This window comes from Pelobates fuscus, chromosome 7 (genome assembly GCF_036172605.1).
Source record: "Pelobates fuscus isolate aPelFus1 chromosome 7, aPelFus1.pri, whole genome shotgun sequence".
Lineage (NCBI taxonomy): Eukaryota > Metazoa > Chordata > Amphibia > Anura > Pelobatidae > Pelobates > Pelobates fuscus.
The window spans coordinates 75,956,582-75,980,325 of NC_086323.1; positions in this window are offsets into that span (position 1 = coordinate 75,956,582).

The window sequence follows — 23,744 nt, forward strand, 5'->3', positions numbered from 1 at the left end:
TATATAGCTATATATAAAAAAATTGATTTAATAAATAATAATTTACATTAGGTGTCCCCCCCCTTTATTTAATTATTTAAGGTCTCCACTCACCAGTCATGGGTGGGGACCGGGGGGGGACACTAGGTCCCCCTGTTTATATTAATATCCCTCACCCACGAGTCATGGGTGGGGGTGCGGGGGGGACACTATGCCCCCCCATTTTAGATATTTGGGGTTCCCACCATTGGTGAATTGGGAGACCTGTGCCAGGTCCCCCCTTATTGCACTAGCGATTGGGCAGCAATAGCCAGTGGCTGCTCTCTGTTTAGGCAACATGCCCCTACTCCCGGCATGCCGAGAGTAGGGGCATGCAAGAGGATTTAACCTTGCTTTTATTAATATGGTTTTAATGTGGGGGGGGGGGCAAGTAAGAATGAATATTATTTATTACAAGGAGGGAGCTGATAGCTCTGCTGGCTCCCTCCTTGCTTTTTTATTTTTTGCGCATGCGCAGTGGTATTTTTGTCAAGCACAGGTTAAGTCTCAGGCTGCAGGGAGAATCAGCGTTTTTTGTTTCTTCTCCGTGTTGTGGAGGTTAATTCTTAAATATTCTTAAATTTTAAACAAAATAACAGAAACGAAAAGGTAATGCATTCGGCATTTGCCCTTTCATTTTGTTTATATTTAGTTTATATTTCGTATGTAGGACTTTAATTTACGTTTTAGTAAGCAAATACGAAAAAGTCAGAAATTTCCGACGAAATCATATTTGTCTGAAAACGAATCCACATGTCCAAATATTACTAACAAAGGTGGTATTGAAAAGTTTTATGAGGCAGGATTAATTTCACATATAGCCTTGTTATGGAAGGACCAATCCAAAATAGAGGTTTGGTATAGAATGGATTTTTATAATTGTAGTATTAAGGATCTCTCTAAATTAATATGGGATTCTAAGTGAGTTAATTATGCATCCTCTTATGTATTAAAAATCGGGGGGAAAAAGTAAAAAGAAATTAGAGATAAACAATAAAATCTTAGATTTTCAAAAATTGTATGTTATAGACTGTGAAATAGAAAATATCTATTTAAGCAACTGTAAGGCCAGGAATATAAATACAAAAAGAGATTTGATAGTAGATAACAAGAGTAAATATTTTGATCTCTTACTTCTAAGGCCAGGTAGCATGTGGTGTAAATATCATAAGCAGATTAGTGCCTGTGAGTGTTGGGTTTTCCTGCAAAACCATGACAATACTGTATTATATGTTTTAATAAATAAATAAATAAATAAGGAGTTTTCCTTCTTCACATGTAACAAAAAAAACCTGTCAAACAGTAGATTGGTGTGGCAGTTTTCTTTTTTAAAATTGTTACTAAACAACACATTTCTCAAACAGAACACATATACAAACGGTTAACAAAAAAAAAAGAAAAAACTTTTAAAAAACATAAATTGGTGATTCCAAGTTGGTAATAACTGGAAGTGGCTGGCAGTAGGACATTGCAAAAACCATAACCACCAGTGTCACACTAGAATAAGTGAACCAAGCTACTGTGTGTCAATGTGGCAGTAGCTTGGCAAAAGTATTATTTTTATTTACTGATTAACACACTTAACATACTTTTCTTTCTAAAAACACTTAATAAAAAATATTTTATAATTGGTAAGCTAGTCTCATACTAGGACAAATTAAATAATAGTCACCAGCTATTCAGCTAGATGGATGAATTCAGCAGTAATTTAACCTAGTCTAACACAAGAATCAATGCCATTATGGCAATCTCCTTTTTGTCACTCAAAGGTTTTTTTAAGGGCCACTGACAGTAGCTATACTGCCAGGTGGGTAGATATATACAGCAGCACCTTAATCCTACTCTCACACTAGGAATAATGATATAATGGCAATTTACTATTTTTGGCTCAAAGTTGTTTTTCGTGCCACTTGCAAACCATAGTACTAGCTAGGTAGATATTCACATATCTACCTTAAACCCAATCTCCTATCGCTTACTCAAAGTTGTTTTAAGTGTCACCGGCAATACTGCTGGAAAGTTTCTGGCATGTGGTAGTTTGGAAATTAGAATTTTGCCTGTTTGCCCAATCGGCCTGAATTTGTACAAATTACAGTTCAGAATAAACCAAATATCCAGAATCAGTTACAGCTGGTGATATGATTTTTTTTTTTGTTTTTGGTTTTTGGTAAGTGTTCTTCTAGACAAATCATACAACATTGTCACTTAGTGGCTAATTAGGCCAGATGGCATGTCATATTTTATATGAGATTGAACATGACTAACCCATTTTTACATATCTTGCACCACTAGCTGTACTGTACAACACAGCTGCTAAAGTGGGATCAGTGATTAAAAAGATTTTTTTTTAAATAACACTAATTTAATTAAAGAGAAAATATACTAAAAGAAATGCTAGCAAGCTAGCAAGCTAGCAAATGTATAGATTTAAATAAGAAAATATGGTCACCTATCCATGACCCTTGTTAGTGGTTTTCCTGGTCTCATTCACAACTACACAATTCTCATATTTACTAATGTTTATTCTGGTTGGAATTACTTGTCTAGTTGAAGATCAGTGGTTTTCACATCCAAACCTTATAAAAAGTATAGGACTATGTATATGTACAAACACCAATATTAATTATATCAAGACCAAATGCATTCAGGAGGTTCATTGTCTACAAACTATAATTCACTTGATTTTGCAGTCAAATGATACTCTGAATTGCTATTTGTTGGCTGGATGCACTAGCAGTTTACTAGCTATGCCCCCACCCGTGATATGGCATTTTAAAGCATAAGTGCTGTCAGAGGGTAATTTTTTTTTTATTTTAAACAATCCTGTTCCGTAATTTTAGCTAACCAGCAGTGTCCAAATTCAGGCTCACTCAGAGCCTGTTTTGCTAAATTTGAGCATTGTGTTTATATATATATATATATATATATATATATATATATATCCTGACGAAAGTTCTGATACAGAACTGAAACGTTGATCCACTGTGGCATTTGCTGAATAAAAGCTACGGTTTTTCACCTTACTAAAAAGTCTTTTGAGTGTCCTATGAAGAGTTATTTATCCTAATATATTTAATTAGATTATCCACCATGGGTGAGGGATAGTTGGGGGACAATAGGTCACCTCCTATTCATTTTAATTATAGACCCATGAGCTGGATACTGATATGGGCAGAGGAAAACACTAAGTCTCCACTGCATTATTTTTAAATTAAAGCAGCAACATGGGGATATGCGGAGCACAAAGTACCTCCCACACTTTATATATATAATTGAAAGCCCCACCGTGGAGGTATGGTGATGAAAAGGGATCTGTCCTCCCTCCTTTTTTTTATTAATGCCTCAACCAAATGCCCCCAAGTGGGGCCACGTGAGAGGCTTGCAGCAGGTCCTCCCATATGTCACTAGGAACTAGACAGCGATAGCTGCCCAGTTGCTAGTCGTTTATTAGGGTGAGCAGCTACAGGCTCCTTGCTGTTCATCAGACATGCCCCAACTTCTGATATGGCAAGTAGGGACTTGGGAAGGTTTTAAACCTCCCTTGTACTGCTCTGGGGGTCATTTAAATGATAGGTTAGTAAGGGTAGTCATAAAAAAGTCTAAAAAATGTTTTACAAAAGTGCTTATTTGCCTTGGACTTAATTTTTTATTATTTTTTTTTATTTTAAAGATAAGAGATTACTGACTGAAAAAGACAGTTTGTGATCATTAAAATATGAACATTTAACATAGAAACATAGAAACAAAGAATGTGACGGCAGATACGAACCATTCGGCCCATCTAGTCTGCCCAATTTTCTAAATACTTTCATTAGTCTCTGGTAGTGATGTCGCGAACATAACATTTTCAGTTAAAACCCACAGGGACTCTTTCTAGCCACAATAGTGATTGAAGGGGGGGGGGGGGTTACTCTCCTTCCCCCCTGGCCCCTACCCCTGGGCGGCGGGTGGGGGCCATAAAGATAATGAGGGGGGGACCTACTGTCCTCCCCCTCTCCGGCCCCCAGCCCTGGGTGGCAGGTGGGGGCCATAAAGATAATGAGGGGGGGACCTACTGTCCTCCCCCTCTCTGGCCCCCACCCCTGGGCGGCAGGTGGGGGCCATAATGATAATAAGGGGGGGGGACCTACTGTCCTCCCCCCCTGGACCCCAGCCCTGGGCGGCAGGTGGGGGCCATAAAGATAATGAGGGGGGGACCTACTGTCCTCCCCCTCTCCGGCACCCACCCCTTGGCGGCGGGTGGGGGCCATAATGGTAATGAGGGGGGGGACCTACTGTCCTCCCTCTCTCCGGCCCCCACCCCTGTGTGGCAGGTGGGGGCCCTAAAAATAACAATAAGGGGGGACCTACTGTCCCGCCCTAGCCCCCACCCCTGAGCGGTGGGTGGGGGCCCTAAAAATAGCAATAAGGGGGGAAGCTGTGTCATTTTACACAGCGTGGGAAAGTTCTTTGGAATTTCCCCACGCTGAGTAAAATGACAAAGAGCACTCTGATTGGTGGGCTTGAAATCCATCCAAACACAGTGCTCTGTGTCATTTTACACAGCGTGGGAAAATTCCAAAGAACTTTCCCACACTGTGTAAAATGACACAGAGCACTGTGATTGGATGGATTTCAAGCCATCCAATCACAGTGCTCTGTGTCATTTTACACAGCGTGGGAAAGTTATTTGGAATTTTCCCACGCTGTGTAAAATGACAAAGCGCACTCTGATTGGCTTAAACCAGCCAATCAGAGTGTTCTTAGCCTAATTGCAGGGCGTGGCAAGGCTTTATAAGCCCTAAGTCTGCGCGGAGCCCTCCATGGGTGAAGATGGATTATTTTTTTTGTGCTCTTTTTTTTTATTTTAATTGCGTCGGTTATTATAGTTTTTTATTTTGCCTTTTTTGGGGCTGAAAAACGAAAATTTTAGAAGAAAGAAAACATCGAATGGTAAGTTGTTTTTATCTAATTTTTTTTTACAGGTTTTTAGTTACAGGTCCCCCCCTCATTACTTTTAGGGTGAGGGGGGTAGGTAGGGGGATAATTTTTTTGGGGGGTGGAGGGGGTGACTAGGGTCCCCCCTTTGTATTTAGGGCCCCCGCCCACCGCTCAGGGGTGGGGGCCGGGGGAGGACAGTAGGTCCCCCCTTATTGTCATTTTTAGGGCCCCCACCCGCCGCTCAGGGGTGGGGGCCGGGGGGAGGACAATAGATCCCCCACCTATTGGTATTTAGGGCCCCCACCCGCCGCTCAGGGGTGGGGGCCGGGGGAAGGACAACAGGTCCCCCCCTATTGGTATTTAGGGCCCCCACCTGCCGCTCTGGGGTGGGGGCCAGGGTGAGGACAATAGGTCCCCCCTATTGGTATTTAGGGCCCCCACCCACCGCTCAGAGGTGGGGGCCAGGGGAGAGGACAATAGGTCCCCCAACTATTGGTATTTAAGGCCCCCACCCACCGCTCAGGGGTGGGGGCCAAGGGGGAGGACAATAGGTCCTACCCACTTTTTTTACTTTAGGGCCCCCACCCGCTCAGGGAGGGGGGACCCTTTTTTTTTTTTTAAACAGTGAGCAGCCGCAGGCTTTTTTACTTAGTATTAGTAAATTTGGCTGAAAGACCGAAAAAAAAAAAAAAAAAATAGGGGGCGGACCGAACATTGCATATGTTCGCCATCCGTGGCGAACGCAAACACGCTATGTTCGCCAGGAACTATTCGCCTGTGAACCGTTCGGGACATCACTAGTCTCTGGCCTTATCTTATAGTTAGGATAGCCTTATGCCTATCCCACACATGCTTAAACTCCTTTACTGTGTTAACCTATACAACTTCAGCTGGAAGGCTATTCCATGCATCCACTACCCTCTCAGTAAAGTAATACTTCCTGATATTATTTTTAAACCTTTGTCCCTCTAATTTAAGACTATGTCGTCTTGTTGTGGTAGTTTTTCTTCTTTTAAATATAGTCTCCTCCTTTACTGTGTTGATTCCCTTTATGTATTTAAATGTTTCTATCATATCCCCCCTGTCTCGTCTTTCCTCCAAGCTATACATGTTAAGATCCTTTAACCTTTCCTGGTAAGTTTTATCCTGCAATCCATGAACATGTTTAGTAGCCCTTTTCTGAACCCTCTCTAAGGTATCAATATCCTTCTGAAGATACGGTCTCCAGTACTGCGTACAATACTCCAAGTGAGGTCTCACCAGTGTTCTGTACAATTGCATGAGCACTTCCCTCTTTCTACTGCTAATACCTCTCCCTATACAACCAAGCATTCTGCTAGCATTTCCTGCTGCTCTATGACATTGTCAGCCTAACTTTAAGTCATCAGAAATAATCACCCCTAAACCCCTTTCCTCAGATTTTGAGGTTAGGACTCTATCAAATATTCTGTACTCTGCCCTTGGGTTTTTACATCCAAGATGCATTATCTTGCACTTATCCACATTAAATGTCAGTTGCCATAACTCTGAACATTTTTCTAGTTTACCCAAATCATTAGCCATTTGGCTTATCCCTCCTGGAACATCAACCCTGTTACATATCTTAGTATCATCAGCAAAAAGACATACCTTACCATCAAGACCTTCTGCAATATCTCTAAGAAAAATATTACAGAGAATGGGTCCAAGTACAGATCCCTGAGGTACCCCACTGGTGATAAGCCCAAGCTTTGAATATACTTCATTGACTACAACCCTCTGTTGCTTGTCACTCAGCCACTGCCTCACCCATTCAACAATATTGGAATCCAAACTTAAAGATTGCAGTTTATTGATAAGCCTTCTATGTGCAACAGTGTCAAAAGCCTTACTGAAATCTAGGTAAGCAATGTCTACTGCACCACCCTGATCTATAATTTTAGTTACCCAATCAAAAAAATTATTAAGATTAGTTTGGCATGATCTCCCTGAAGTAAACCCATGTTGTCTCTGATCTTGAAATCCATGTTATTTTAAATGTTCAACAATCCTATCCTTTAACATGGTTTCCATCACTTTCCCCACTACTGAAGTAAGGCTTACTGGCCTATAAGAAATACACAATACAATACACAGAAGGGAAAAGGGCGCTATACACAAAATACTACAACTGGTGCAGCTTAAAAACACCTCGGTGTACAGTGACTTATTACACCAAATGAGAGAGATAGTGAACAGAAAAAAAAAGGTGAAAGCGCACAAACAGGGGAAGATTTTATCTTTAAAATCTTGTATAGGTCCTATTTTCAGCAACAGACAGTAACTGTGGACCCTATATATAATATATACAAGAAAACAACATAGTGTATACTGTTGAAACCTATTTACAATATTTGGAGAATAAAAAAGTTCACTCACACTTTCCAGAGCCACATAAGTTAGGCTCTGGACTGTAAAGGTATTTCACCCACCAAGATACACTGGATCTGATCCTCCTCTTAGATGTTTGCAATAAGTTTTTATTAGCAGGAACTCAGGAACCAGGTAAGGTGAAGTGTTAAAATAAACATTTATTTGGTATACAATAATAAAAGCAGAAATTGCTGGCACAGCAGCTAGCACAACGCGTTTCGACCCTCCAGGGTCTGTTTCAAGTGCAGTATATCCTCCCATATGCTGACCCAACTATACAGGAAGCCTTTTTTTTATTTTTTATTTAATTTTATTATATATGTAAAAACAGGAAGCCCTTTTTTTCCCTCTCTTTATTTATGTATGTCAAAACAGGAAGCACCACCATCTTAGTGGTGGTGAGATGCTTCCTGCAATGACCAAATATGGACATTCAATTACCATTTCCTGCTGCTACACCTGTCTCCAATATGGTAAATTGGAGGCATATATAGGTGGGTCAGCAAACATGTTTAATAGTACAAAGCAGGAACCTATGGAGGATCCTGTGAGAATTGCGGGATCTGCCATATATCTTTCAGGATCCTGTGAGAATTGCGGGATCTGCACAAATCCCATGAAAGGTCATAGACAGAAAACTGTCTGTTCCTATGGTAATAATATAGGCGGAAAAAAGTTAATCAAGTTAACAACTTATTAAATTAAGGATATATCTAGTTACTATTTTGGAAGCAGCTTCACTTTAAACATTTCACCTTCTTTTGGAACAAAAGCACTAATACCGAAAAAGCTGACTTGATGGACAAGAGCAGTGATGGCAAACCATGTTGAGCCTCAGTGCTAGAACTGCAACTCGAAACCAACTAATTTATCTCAAAGTGGCAACACTACAATTAACTACAAAAATAGGTCAGGCTGTATGTGATGTTCAGGTGTTTAGTTTAATATAACTGTATTCATGAAAAACATAATAAATAAGTAAAAGCAATGTGTTGTCCCATATCCTGCTAACCTTTTTTTTTTTTTTGCAACGTTTTGCTATGCTCCTTAGTGGTCTCCTGGTGGTTAATTATAAATAACCTGTGTTCTAATGGGATTAATGATTCCCTGGTGGTATAGTAGGGTTAATAAATCCCTGGTGGTCCAGAAGACTTTATAACGTTTTCCTGGTGGCCCATTGTTTAGTAAATATTGCCACATTTAAGATATGCATGCACTGCATTATGCATTGTTTCATTTGGGGTATATCTAAATACGGCTTTCAAAAGCTGCAGATTTCTTGTCTGCTGCCTTTACAAGCCCTCCCCTACTAACCAACCCCAGACTTTCAAGGGTTGTCCAATCACATTATTACATTACAACTTTCTAATTATGATGAATGAAATATATGATATAATTTGTTATCCATGTATTTGGTCATTGAACAAGACCCATTTATCCATCCCATATGTGTCAGGTAAAGGATCAATAATCTGACAGGGTGCGCAACATAGTTCACAATCTCCCTACTTTTTCTACAGTTCAGTACAAATAGATAAATGTAGGGAGGACATGAAAAATTGGGCCTTCATGTTCCTCAACCTAAAATTGGAGCAGGTGCACAGCCTCACTTCGAATGAAACAGTTTACTCAAAATTAATTAACAAAACTTATTTTTATAATGAAACTTAGACAGATTGAATAGGGGTCTAAATTTTATTTGAAAAACAGAAAAAGGAAAAAAATGCAAATCATTGTTGTTGTGCTCAAGCCTAATAATAAGCACAACAAACAGAGTAGATTTCTACACACAGGCACACAAACATAGTTTTATAGACTGTCCACAGTTATGTGTAAACCTTTTACATTTCTTTCAGTCTGAAATAAGACATCATCCCTTTCCAAAACGACACTAAGAGGCAGCCTCCTCTAATGTAATTCCTGATGTGTGCTGTAAAAGATTAAAGTAAAGGTCAGAAACTCAATTTTTTTTCCTGGAAAAGGCTCTGTCTTCAACAGAAATGCAAACAGGGTTTATTGCCAGAAACCAGCTCACTGCTGTGCGAATTCTGCACAAATACAGCCTTTTAAAACTCAACACAAGAAGCACTCAGGGTATTGCTAAACTATATATTCCTGCAAATACATTGTTGGAGATTCTGTAAAAAAAAACCTCAATAACATTTGAAATATAGAGAGATTGTTCAGAGCAGTTGGAAAACTATACAATAGGGGGGGATTATGTTAAAAGGTAGAGGAGAGAATATTGGAATTCTTGCCATGAAAGATTATAAACTCTTCATGAGATTCCAGTTTATAGGTGTGTAGTACTGGAGATGCAAAATAGATCATCTAGCACCAAGAGTGTGTAAAAATATATTTTAGTACATATATTTTTCCATGTGTGGTTGTTGGAATTAATTTATTTATGCTTTTTCCATTAATAATTTTGGAATTGTTGGAATGATGAGTGATTTGGTTTGGCTGTGCTGACAAAGATACTGTATAGCAGTGTTTCCCAAACCAGGCCTCATGACCTAGCAACAGTCCAGGTTTTGTCAGTATCTCCATTGGATTACAACAACAAACAATAAATCCTGGATTGTTGGTGGGCCACGAGGACTGGTTTGGGAACCACTACTGTATAGACATAGCAAGTTAGTGCAGATTGAGATGGGTTAGTGTATTGCATTATAAAATAAAGTAATTTAAGTTATAGATTGTACCTGCATTTGTAAAGCCTGCATTAAAAAACAAGTAAGGAAACATTTAGGTAATGTAAGTCTACTTTTTAAAATAGAGTTCTATAATTATGCCTTTAACTTTAGATTGGCAAGTCATTCTTCAATTGTGACTAAACGCTGTGGTGTATCTCGGTTTTGTGCTACCCAAGGCATGACTAAACTCTGGCAACCCATTCCACCTAATCTAAATTTCCCCCATTCCTTTCCATCAAGGCCACACCTCTTCCTGTTTAAGACCAATACACACTTTGACTGATAGACACATGCCTTCACTGAAACATACACTGACTTGCCCTCATTGGCAGACACACAGTCATTGACACACACACACTGACACATCCACTCACTGGCAGGCACACACTCAAACATACACATACACTGATATACACTCACTATCATACACACAGGCACACACATCTTCACTAATTTGACACTTTCTGATGGACACATTTACTCACAGACATACACACAATCGCTCAGACACACACTGACAGATACACACTCACTGACATACACGCACATTCACTGACATACACGCACATTCACTGACACACACACAGACAGACACACACAATCACTGGCAGACACACATTCACTGACAGATACACACACATGTCTTGTGCACTAGAGAGGTCAGTGCGCCTACAAATAGTAATTTACTGTTGGCAGTTGACTGGGATCTAAGAGCATTCGGAACTTGTTCCAATTAAGGAACACCCAGAAAAAATTTATGTAGGGCCATTTTTGGGAACAAACCCAGGCTGAGAAGTAATTTTAGTGAATATTTTTGTCAACATGCATTGTAAATATTGTTTTAAGTGTATAGGCTCACAACGAATGAGCAAAACAATTGTCATCAAATTATTCAATATTTTAAGGATTTAAATATCTATGTATATATTTATATATTCTATATATATTTATATTACATGGACTTTGACTTAAAGCAAGCAAATGATTTATAGCATAATTGATTCAGTTGTCCAAGAGTATGTGCCTTGGTACATCTGATAATAATGAACCAGCATTATGAGTTCAATGCATCTCAAGTACTTCTCAAGTAGTTCCCAATAATTAGTACTCATACAGAGAATATCATTCAGAGGAATGGCCAAAGATTAGAGGGCCTAAATGTACAAAAATAATATAGACTTACCTTAAAAGACCCATAACTGTATTTACATCCAAAGGTCATTCTACCATGTATTGGATTATGGATGGATGGAAAGATGGATGGATGAATGGATGGACAGACGCATTGTGTGTCTGTGTTTCTGTGTTATACAGTTTCATCACTGGACCTATGTGTTATAAATAAAAGCTATATATTAGTATTAGTTATGATGTGATAATATTAAAGCCATTTATCTATCCAGGGGTCACAGTGGATTTCTACTAAAACGTGGGCATTAATCCTATGTGAGAGAAAAATTAAGCAATTGTGTGTAATGTAAAAATGATGAATGCCTAAAACATTTTTTTCAGGTCAAATCAAAAGTGTCATTAAAATTTAGGATACAATTAACTGAAGGTCAATAATTAATAGAGCAAACTAGCTTAATATTATCATTCCATGCTTTACATAATTCTGATGTTTGATTAAATAAAGGATTTCTGCCACAAAATGATATATTTTGTCTTCATAATTAAGAATAGTATTTATTTAAAGGCATATGTCACAAAAAATGTATAGATTTTAAATCTAGTGTTAGCCTTTTTAATAGTGATCCACCATACACACACAAGCAGCAAAGAAGCTTTTCAATGGTATTTTGGTTATATAATATATATATTATAATGTCATATATGAGAATAATCAATACATTGCAATGTACATATTATACACACACAGACTCACAGACACACACACACATACATATATTTATGTCTGTCTGTGTCTAATATGTATATATATGTACACACTGCCTCGCCACCAAAAAAAAAAGTCACACACTCTAATATTTTGCTGGACTGCCTTTAGTTTTGATAACAGCACGCAATCACTGTGGCATTGTTTCGATAAGTTTCTCCAATGTCACAAGATTTATTTTCGTCCAGTGTTGCATAAATTTTTCACCAAGATCTTGTATTGATGATGGGAGAGTCGGACTACTGCGCAAAGCCTTCTCCAGCACATCCCAAAGATTCTCAATGGGGTTAAGACCTGGTTTCTGTGGTGTCCAATCCATGTGTAAAAATTATGTCTCATGCTCCCTGAACCACTCTATCACAATTGAGCCTGATGAATCTTGGCATTGTCATATTGGAATATGCCCATGCCATCAGGAAAGAAAAAATCCACTGATAACCTGGTCATTTAGTATATTCAGGTAGTCAGCTGACCTCATTCTTTGGGCACATAATGTTGCTGAACCTAGACCTGACCTAGAACCTAGACCTGACCAACTGCAGCAACCCCAGATCATAGCACTGACCCCACAAGCTTGTACAGTAGGCACTCTCTTCTTACCCTGATGCCACCATCACTCTGGAACAGGGTAAATCTGGACTCATCAGACCACAGGACCTTCTTCCATTGCTCCAGAGTCCAATCTTTATGCTCCCTAGCAAATTGTAGCCTTTTTTTCCATTTAGCCTCACTAATTAGTGGTTTTCTTAAGGCTGCACAGCTATTCAGTCCCAATCCCTTGAGTTCCCTTTGCATTGTGCTATTAAACTATTCAACATAGCCCTGAGTTCTACTGGTTTCTTTTCTATGATTTGATTTCATCAAACGTTTTAAGTGATCGCCGATCTATCAGGATTTTTTTTCTGAACACATTTCTTCCTCGAAGACGATGGTTCCCACAATCCTTCAGGTTTCTAATATTGTATTGGACAGTTCTTAACCCAATTTTAGTAGTTTCTGCAATCTCCTTAGATGTTTTCTCTGCTTGATGCATGCCAATGATTTGACCCTTCTCAAACAGACTGACATATTTTCCACTACCACGGGATGTGTCTTTCGACATGCTTGTTTAAGAAACGAGAAGCTACTCATTGCATCAGTTGGCGTTATGTAACTTGTTGCCAGCTGAAAGATAATCACCCATGCAGTAACTATCCAATAGTAGGCTGTTACCTATTTGCTTAGTTAAATCCAGGTGGTGACTTTTTTTTGACCAGGCAGTATGTATATATATATATATATATATATATATATATTTAAGGCTGGGCCTGTAGTTGTGGGAGGAGCTTGGGATCCCCTTTAAAAAGGCCTCCAATCCTCTCTCACATACCGATATTGGTCCGACAAGTTGAGTGTGACTACTTCCAGTCACTCGCAAGTCGCCATCTTGAATACTCACCTGGAGTCTCCTGTTCCCGTTTTCCTGGCTTGCTGACCCTTCATACTTACTTTCCGATAAAGGGACTTCACTTCGACGCTGTCCGGGTCATCCTCTAGCAGCCGCTGAGCCTGTCTTACAATTCCGCTGTAACCGTAAGTGAAATCCACAGGCGCCTTCGTGACGTCATCCTGGTTTGGGCCTATCTTTTTTAGCTGCTTACAGGTCACACGTTTTGTCATGTCGGGTATTTGATCGGCTGTTTTCAGCCGTTTCATGCAGTCACTTCATGTAACTTCTGCACGAACTGTTCCCCTGTTACACACTGTTTGCATAAAAGGGCAAGAATACACATACGTACAGCATCTATTTTAGACAAACAGGTTGCTTTCGGTTCTATGCTTCACACGAAAACACGGTGTTAGGAGTATTCGTGCAGTTTTCCATATCTACTGCATAATGTATTTTCACACATACGAACAGCTTAAATTTAGAAGAATGTTGTTGGTTTAAGTGAATTCTACATGATTTTGGTTAGGGCCAACTACGGTTAAACCATGGTATTACAGCTTATTGCAATCAAACACTTTTCATGGCTAAACAGTCTTGATTTTTGCAAATTACATGTCTTGTATTTGTTTAGGTTTTGGTTGGTGGCATAATATCTTCATTTACTGTGGTTTTCCATTTAAACCAGCAAGTTATCTGTTATAGATTAGTTCATATTTCATCAAATACTCTTTCCGGTTCTATACACTTCTCTGTTGGTCATACTGATGTTTTACTCATTTAGGTAATACACCCTATCCAACTTGTTTCTCCTGACGAAGTTACTCATCATTTCCATCAATTATTTTCATATTCTCAGTGTCTGACAGTGGGGTAGGTCATCGTTATTACTGGGTTCCACAATTTGACCCACTCAGTGTACTTGTCAGGTTTCAAAACTGACATGTAAGACTTTTTCGTTTATTACTGGCCCTTTAAGGGAACTTCATGATTTTCTCCTCTAGTGGCCTCCCTAGCCACTAATCTATTCACTCACCTTAATAACCTCACCTGGATTAACTAATGAGGAGGCTTGATAAGTCTACTGCCGGCACACAACAGGGCCTTGACATTGAAGTCTATGCTCTGATAAAGAATCTCTGTTCCTGGTAATATCCTGTATCTACATTATTTTATTCTGTAGAGAACTTACCTACAGTGCCTCATCCTGTACTCATCTGCATTTCCTCATACTGAAAGGCACTAACCTGCATTACTTTATCCTTAACTTGCCTGAATTACATCTTACCGAAAGACTTTCCTTATCAGCTTCCAAGAATCCTGATTTGTGGCGTATTGACTTCTTTGAAGAATCTTAACTGCTTCAATTGCTGCATCACTGCATGATCTCGTAAGCAACCTGCATTATATTATTTTGGAATATACCTACCTGTTTCAACCTCTGCAACTCTGCATGATCCTGTATTGTCTTATCCTAAAAGGTATTTACTTATAGCTGCATTGCAAAGTGTCCTGGAAATCCCTAACAACTTGGTATAACTTCAAGCTTGCTTGTATACAAAATACTTTATTCATTTACTTTCTAAAGATCTTGTTTGTGGCATATCGCCTAAATCCTGGTTTTTCTCACAAAGTATCCTGTTTGTGGCAGACTGCCCATTATTCTTTACTTTCAGTAAATTTGTTATGTCTAATACGACAAATAAAGTTTTAACCAATAACCCTTGCAATCGTCTCCTCTCTGACCTGCTCAGGAGCATGTCAGTACTATTCTCAGATACTATTTTACGTTTCTCAAATTTTAGGTTGCCATACCCTGCTAATCTAATTTCCTTACTACTATCAAAATGTATGTTTCAGACTATACAGTCTCAGGTACGATCATTACTTTACATCCTACGTAGGGGTCCCCTATTTCTAGAATTACTGGCGGTTAGGCATCTAAGGTCAATTAGGAAATTTTCTGGCCTTCACGCCATAAGTCAGTGGTCCCGCGAGGCCTACTCCCATCCTCATTCTCGGAGGTCACGCCCATATGGTCCAACGCATATTTAGTCGCCTTGAAAGGTTGCATAGAGAGTGCTTCACTGACCACGGCCAGTCTATTTTTCTGCTGTTATATGTCACTGAGAGGCCTACACCTTGCCACAATGTTACAAGTGGCCTCATATTTTTCCTCGGGCCAATGCATAGTAAGAGCCTCTCCTGCCGCTTGGAAATTAGCAAGACCTCACCGTCACTTAGTGGTAATTCTTGCCACTTGGCATTAGCTAATCCGCCAGTAAAGGCTCAGGTTCCATGTAGTACTATCATACCTACGTTCAGACTTTACAGCCTCAGGTACGACAATTTACACTTAGTTCCACAATGGTTCACTATTGTAGAAGCTACTGGCTAATAGGGATCTAGATGTCCAATAGGTAACAAATTCTCGTCCTTCATGCCATAAGCAAGTGGTCCCGCGAGGCCTTCACCCATCCTCATACTCGGAGGTATACGCCCATCGGTCCTATTACATAGTTAATTGCCTCGCATTGTCGCATACAGAGGGCCTCACCTATCATTCTTTTACTTTATACTTCCTGCACTATCTGCTGTTTTCTTTTCACCGAGAGGACGAACTCCCACCACAATGCTCAAGTCACAAAGCCCCTCGACCAACGCATAGGTAGAGCCTCTCTAGCCGCTTGGCAACTAGCAGGGCCTCACTTGTCACCCCTAGTGGAATTTTCGCCGCTTGGCAATAGACAGTAGCGTCAGAGTTCACACTGACAAGTACCTATTTATATTTTAGTATGTCTCAAACTCCGCATATTCCAGACGAACTTTCACTTCCCAGCACCCCTGCTTGGTCTGGGACTCCTGCCCACGGGATAGAAGCAACTAGTCGTCCATCACTAAGAACATGGACTATACCACGCATCATTGCCGAACTATGCAGTAGAAATATCCTATTCCCGGCTACTGTCAAGAAGTCTGAGTTGTTAAAACTACTCAAAGTCAACACAGATGAACCTGATGCTGGGGAAGGGCCTAGTGGATCCCAAACGCCTGATGTCCATGCCATGTTAACCTCGCTGATTTCTTCAATTGGACTGATCAATGATAGATTGGGACAATTAGAAGCAGCCAGCTCTCATGACCCGGTCACTATTGAAACACAGGCCATCCATGCAGCATCCACTACTACAAAACCCTGATAATTTTCCAGTACCACGGGGGGTCCCTGAGGTCATCACACCCTCGCATATGCTCCCTGCCCATCTCAAAAAGGACATCCTGGAGGGCAATGATGTTAACCTGGTGTCTTTCCTGATAGCCTCCCAGGATATAGTTGAGAACTGGATATATGCTTATGGTGATATTTCCGTGGTACTGAAAGCAAGAGACCCAAGGCTGAATAAGAAATTATCCTTACTCGAATTTATCTTGGCCTTTGGCATATATAGGGATGTTTATTGTTCCTTTTATCCTGATAAGAGAGAAGAATTGGATGTGTATATGCACAAGCTGGTGGATCTGGGGTACAAATACGGTGGTACTGCTTTCTACGATTACCACCATTCCTTTGCCGCAAAAGTCAGTGCAGCTCTGGCTCAGTTCAATTTCAGTATGGATTGGAGTAGATTGGATACCACTACATATCACTGTATGTTCGGGTTGGAGTTCGGTGTTCGGCGATTTAATGATGCGTTTTGAAAGGCCGCAGGGCAGCCAATCAACAAGCGTTTGACTAGTGTGCCCTTAGAAGCCATCACAGCCATGCCTACTAATGGCATGGCTGTGATTGGCCAGTGCAGCATGTGACCCAGCTAGTAGGGGCATGTCTATTAAACAGTGAGCAGCCTGTGGCTGCTCACTGTTAAAAAAAAAATAAAAAATTCCCCCCTCCTGAGCCACCACCCGTGACGCGCGAGTAGGGGCTTTTAAACTAAAGGGGGACCTATTGCCCCCAACCCTGTGCGGCAGGTGAGGGCCCTAAATAACAATAAGGGGGGGACGTAATGTCCTCCCCCCGGCTCCCACCCCTGAGCGGTGGGTGGGGGCCATAAATAAAAATTGGGGGGACCTAATGTCCTCCCCCACGGCCCCCACCCCTGAGCGGTGGGTGGTGGCCATAAATAAAAATCCCCCCCAGGTGACTAGGGGTCCCCAAACCCCTAGTCACCCCCCTCCCCCATAAAAGTTACCCCTACCCCCTCATCCTAAAAATAATGAGGGGGGAGCCTTGTCTAAATACCTGTACAAAAAAATAGACTTACCATTTGATGTCTTCTTTCTTCTAATATCATCTTTTTCAGCCCCAAAAAAGACCAAATAAAAAATCCAGAATAACCGACGCATTAAAAAAAAAAAAAAAAAAAGAGCACACATATAAAATAACCCTTCTTCACCCATGGAGGGCTCCATGCAGACTGAGCTCTGCAGGGCGGGGGAATGCTTATAAAGCCTTGCCTCGCCCTGCAATTAGGCTCAGAACACTCTGGTGGGGTTAAGCCATCCAATCAGAGTGCTCTGACAGGTTAATAAAGAGACTGACAGGTAAGTCTCTACATTTACCTGTCACAACACTCTGATTGGTTGGCTTGAAATCCACCAATCAGAGTGCTCTGTGTCATTTTACACAGCGTGGGAAAGTTCTTTGAAATTTTCCCACGCTGTGTAAAATGACACAGAGCACTCTGATTGGTTAGCTTGAAATTCAGCCAATCAGAGTGCTTTGTGTCATTTTACACAGCGTGGAAAAGTTCTTTGGAATTTTCCCACGCTGTGTAATTTGACTCATAACACTCTGAATTAGGGCACACATTCTTATTTAGGGGTGCCACCCGTCGCACAGGGGTGGGGGCAATAGTTTTTTTTTGTTTTGTTTACTAAACACACTCCTACTTGCGGTATAGCGAGTAGGGACTGAATTTACTAATACTAAGTAGGGGTGGGGGCTGGGGGGAGGACATTAGGTCCCCCCCCTTAATGTTATTTAGGGGCTGTATCGGTACTTACCCTCTCCAGGGGCCGGCCGGGGTCCTCTGTTCTCGCCGCACGCGGTCCTGCTTTTGCACGAGCCGCGCGCAGCTCAACCGACGGCAATACCAGAAACGCGAGAGGCGGTCACGTGTCCCGCCTGACTCTAAGAGCGCGCCGCATGTCTCGGGCGCGCTCTTAAAGGGACAGTGGGAGCCGAAATATGAAACGGTCTCCCATTGGCCCCTGTCATGCCACATTCCCCATACACTCACGTTTTGGGGGCGTGGATATGACAGGGGCCAATCAAATTGAAATCTAGGGTATTTATACTCACCTTTTCCCTTAGTACCTTGCCCTATCGTGGTTTCTGTTTCAGTTCCCTTTAGCGCTTGTTGTGTTCAGTTGTGATTCTTCGTACTTGACCTTGGCTTTGTTTCTGACTCTGTTTATCTCTTTATCCCTGTATTGTCCTGTTTGCCGGCTTACTGTTTTCTGTGTACCAGACCTTGGCTATTCCTTGTTTACGCTTTCTCTTTGTGCCCTTGACCTCGGATCGTTCCTGACTCTGTATTTCTCTCCTCTACGTCGAGTCCGTCCATTCTAAGGTCCGGTAGACGTATCTCTGCTCTATATTGTCAATTGTTGGACTAAATCTTGCGAGTTGGGGTAAACTACCGTGACATTACGATAGGGCCATGGACCCCACAGATTTAGCTCAGCAAATGGCTTCTCATGAGGCTAGATTCATAGAGCAGGATCACCGTATGGATCAGATGGCTCAGGCCCTCCAGACTCTCTTATCTAGAACTAATCCGGTAACCATACCAGATCCTTTTGCACCTCTTGTCCGAGAAGTGTCTACCATGCCTAATGCTTATGCACATTTAACACCTCCTCCTAGGTATGGCGGGGAAGCTAAGACATGCAGGGGATTCATTAATCAAGTGGAATTCCACTTTGAGATGTATCCATGTTCCTTTCCCACTGATAGGTCTAAAGTTGGGTTCCTTATGCACCAACTTACTGATAAAGCACTTGAGTGGGCAAATCCTATGTGGGAGGCTAATGGACCCATGGTGCATGATTTCAATAGCTTCCTTACGGCTTTTCTTAGAACCTTTGACGCAACTAAAAGGTCGAAGAATGCCGCCAGAGCATTAATGAGAATTAAACAGGGATCTAGATCTGTTGATGACTATGCTATCCAGTTTCGTACCCTTGCTTCACAGGTAGATTGGAACAATAATGGGCTTACTACCGCATTTATGGAATTTATCTGACACTATATTGATGAGGTAGCGGCTAGGGAGCTACCTATCTCATTAGAGGACCTTATCGACTATCTTATTGATATAGATAATAGGATTCGTGACAGACTCTATACTAAGAATAGGAATAGACGTTTTGTTACACTCAATACTCCTAAAATGGTTAATTCTGAGAGCAACAAGGTATCAGAGGAGGAACCCATGCAATTAGGGGTTGCAAAACTCTCTGATGCTGAAAAATTGCATAGGAGAAAGGAGGGACTTTGCCTGTACTGTGGTAGGAAGGACCATATGATAAGAGAATGTCCCGTGCTTCCGGAAAACTCTCGCACCTAAGGCCTTACAGGGGACTGACCTTGGATGTGATATCTAAGTCCCCAAAATTGCCTCTTAACCGATTGCTTCTCCCTGCTTCTCTGCATATGGGAGAGAATTGCATAGCTGGCACATACTAGCCCTGGTTGATTCCGGGGCAGCTGAGAATTTCATAGATTCTGGTTTTGTTAAGAAAAACAACATTCCCATTAGAGAGAAGAAGACACCCTTGGCCGTTGAGGCCATAGATGGTAGACCATTATGCTACCCAGTTATTACACATGAAACTGAATCGTTGCATATGTATACAGGGATTTTACACCTTGAAACCATTCAGTTTCAGGTCATTACCTCTCCCTCTTCTCACATCGTGTTAGGGGTGGTTACGTTCTCACAATCCCATTTTTGACTGGGAGTCAGGACAAATAGTATCGTGGAGCAAGACATGCCAAGAGTCTTGTACCATTAAAGTCACCCCTTTGAATTCTATTAATGTTCCTACTACTCCTCCTTTGTCTACTGTTATTCCTCCTCAGTACTTATCTCTTAAATCTGTCTTCGATAAAAGGGAAGCTGACAAATTACCGCCTCATAGACCCTATGATTGTGCTATTGATTTATTGCCTGGCACTATAACTCCCAAAGGCAGGGTGTATCCTTTATCCCTTCAAGAAAACCGTGTCATGGAGGAGTATATTAAAGAATCTCTACAAAAGGGGTTTATTAGGAGATCCTCGTCTCCAGCAGGAGCTGGATTCTTCTTTGTGTCAAAGAAGGAGGGTGATTTAAGACCTTGTATCGACTATATAGAGGTCTAAATAAAATCACCATAAAAAATGCTTACCCCATACCTTTAATCACTGAATTATTTGACAGACTCAAACACGCTACTGTATTCACTAAACTGGATCTTAGAGGTGCATACAATCTAATATGTATTAAGAAGGACCATGAATGGAAAACTACATTCAATACTAGGTCTGGTCATTACGAGTACACTGTGGCCATTTGGTCTTTGTAACGCCCCAGCAGTATTTCAAGAATTTATTAATGACGTCTTACAAGAGTTTATTCACATGTTTGTAATAGTGTACTTGGATGACATATTAATATATTCTACAGATTTGCATACTCATCACATACATGTCCAAACAGTTCTGAAAACCCTTCTTGCGAATGGTCTTCATTGTAAACTAGAAAAGTGTTTATTTGACCAATCCGAAGTCCAGTTTTTGGGGTATTTGATTTCTGCTCAGGGTTTTCGCATGGATCCCCAGAAGCTTTCTGCTATCATCGAATGGTAAGGTTTGAAAGCCATTCAGGCCTCAAAGCCTCAAGGTTTGAAAGCCATTCAGCGTTTTCTTGGTTTTTCTAACTATTATAGACGCTTTATCAAAGGTTTTTCTTCTATTGTAGCGCCTATAACCCGTATGACAAAAAAAGATGGCAATACTCGTGTCTGGTCCCCCGAGGCTCTTCAGGCTTTTGAATTTCTTAAAACTGCATTCGCCTCTGCTCCTATTTTACAGCATCCTGTCCCCTCTTTGCCTTATATTCTTGAAATTGATGCTTCTGATATTGGGGTAGGTGCTGTCTTGTCTCAAAGAGAATTACCTGAAAAACCATTGCATCCTTGTGGCTTCTTTTCCAGACAGATGTCCAAAGCAGAAAAGAATTATGATGTAGGCAATCGCGAACTCCTTGCTATTATTTTAGCACTTAAGGAATGGAGACTTCTACTAGAAGGAACTAAGGATCCCATCCTCATTTTTACGGATCACAAGAACCTTTCCTACCTTAGTGAAGCAAAAAGATTGTCTTCTAGGCAGGCCAGGTGGTCACTGTTTTTATCTCATTTCAATGATATCATCACCTACAGACCAGGTGATCGTAACACTAAAGCAGACGCTCTGTCCAGACAATTCGAAACTGCTGACAAACAAGAAATTGATGTTACCCCTGTCATTCCCCTGGACAGAATAATAGCTACTACTGTTCTATCTATTTCTTCTTCCCTCTTGCAAGCTACAGGCTAAACAAAACATGGCACCTTGTGAGAGACCAGCTGATAAACTGTTTGTTGATGTCACAGAGAGACGGGACATTATGTAATTGTATCATGACACAAAAACTGCCGGACACCCTGGTATTTCTAAGACATTATCAGCAGTTTCTAGATATTTTTGGTGGGCTTCGTCACCGATTACGTTCATGCATTTACTACATGTGCCAGTATGAAGTCCTCTCACAGAGTTCCTTGTGGGTTGTTGCATCCGTTGCCCATACCCGAGAGGCCTTGGTCCAATCTATCCATGGATTTTATTGTTAAATTGCCCGCTTCGAATGGTAAAACAGTCATCCTGATGATAGTGGATCGTTTTTCTAAGATGGCTCATTTTGTGTCTCTTGTCAAGTTGCCCTAATCTAAGGAACTTGCCTCTATCTTCGCCATGGAGGTGTTTCAGTTGTATATTGTATTCCCGTATCGATTGTGTCCGATAGGGGTAGCCAGTTTATTTCCACGATTCTGAAAAGCCTTTTGTTCAGAGATGGGTATTTCTCTCTCGTTTTCTTCCGCTTACCACCCCCAGTCTAATGGAGCTGCTGAACGTGCCAACCAATCACTAGAGCAGTATCTTCGTTGTTTCGTGTCCCACCATCAGAACAATTGGGCTGACCTTCTTCTTTGGGCTGAGTTTGCTCATAATAACGCTGCTCATGAATCTTCCTGTAAAAGCCCTTTTTACGTTGTTTATGGCCGGCATCCCATTGTTCTTCCGGCTGCATTCTCCTTACAGGGCATGCCAGTTCTGGATGAACATTTGGCTGGTTTACGTACTACTTGGGAGCAGGTTCAGCGTTCTTTGGTGGATTCCGCTGCTCACCAGAAGGTTCAGGCTGACAAGCATTGCAGGGCAGCTCCATCCTATGTCGTGGGGGACAGGGTTTTGCTTTCCACTCGCAATATCCACCTTCGTGTGCCTTCTATGAAGTTGGCTCCTCGTTTTATTGGTCCTTTTCGTATCTTACTGTTTCGTATGCCTTGGATCTTCCTAGGAACCTACGTATTCCTAACGTCTTTCACACCTCCTTGTTGAAACCCCTCCTGTGCAACCGTTCTACCCGGCATGTTCCTCCTCCCCCTCCTGTTTCTGTGGAGGGTCATGAGGAATTTGAAGTGGCTGCTGTACTTGACTCTCGTTTTCTTAGGGGTCGCCTCCAGTATCTGGTACATTGGAGGGGCTATGGACCTGAAGAACGCAGTTGGATTTCCGCTGACGCTGTTCACGCTCCTCGCCTTGTGCGTTCTTTCCATTCTCGTTTTCCTGCCAGATGTGGTCCTCCCCGCCCAGTGGGCGTGTCTTCAGGGGGGGGGTACTGTTGCGGTACTTACCCTCTCCAGGGGCCGGCCGGGGTCCTCTGTTTTCGCCGCGCACGTTCCTGCTTTTGCACGAGCCACGCGCTGCTCATCCGACGGCAATACCAGAAAGGCGGGCAGTGACCGCGAGAGGCGGTCACGTGTCCTGCCTGACTCTAAGAGCGCGCCGTGTGTCACGGGCGTGCTCTTAAAGGGACAGTGGGAGCCGAAATATGAAACGGTCTCCCATTGGCCCCTGTCATGCCACATTCCCCATACACTCGTGTTGGCGTGGATTTGACAGGGGCCAATCAAATCGAAATCTAGGGTATTTATACTCATCTTTTCCCTTAGTACCTTGCCCTATCGTGGTTTCTGTTTCAGTTCCCTTTAGCGCTTGTTGTGTTCAGTTGTGATTCTTCGTACTTGACCTTGGCTTTGTTTCTGACTCTGTCTATCTCTTTATCCCGGTATTGTCCTGTTTGCC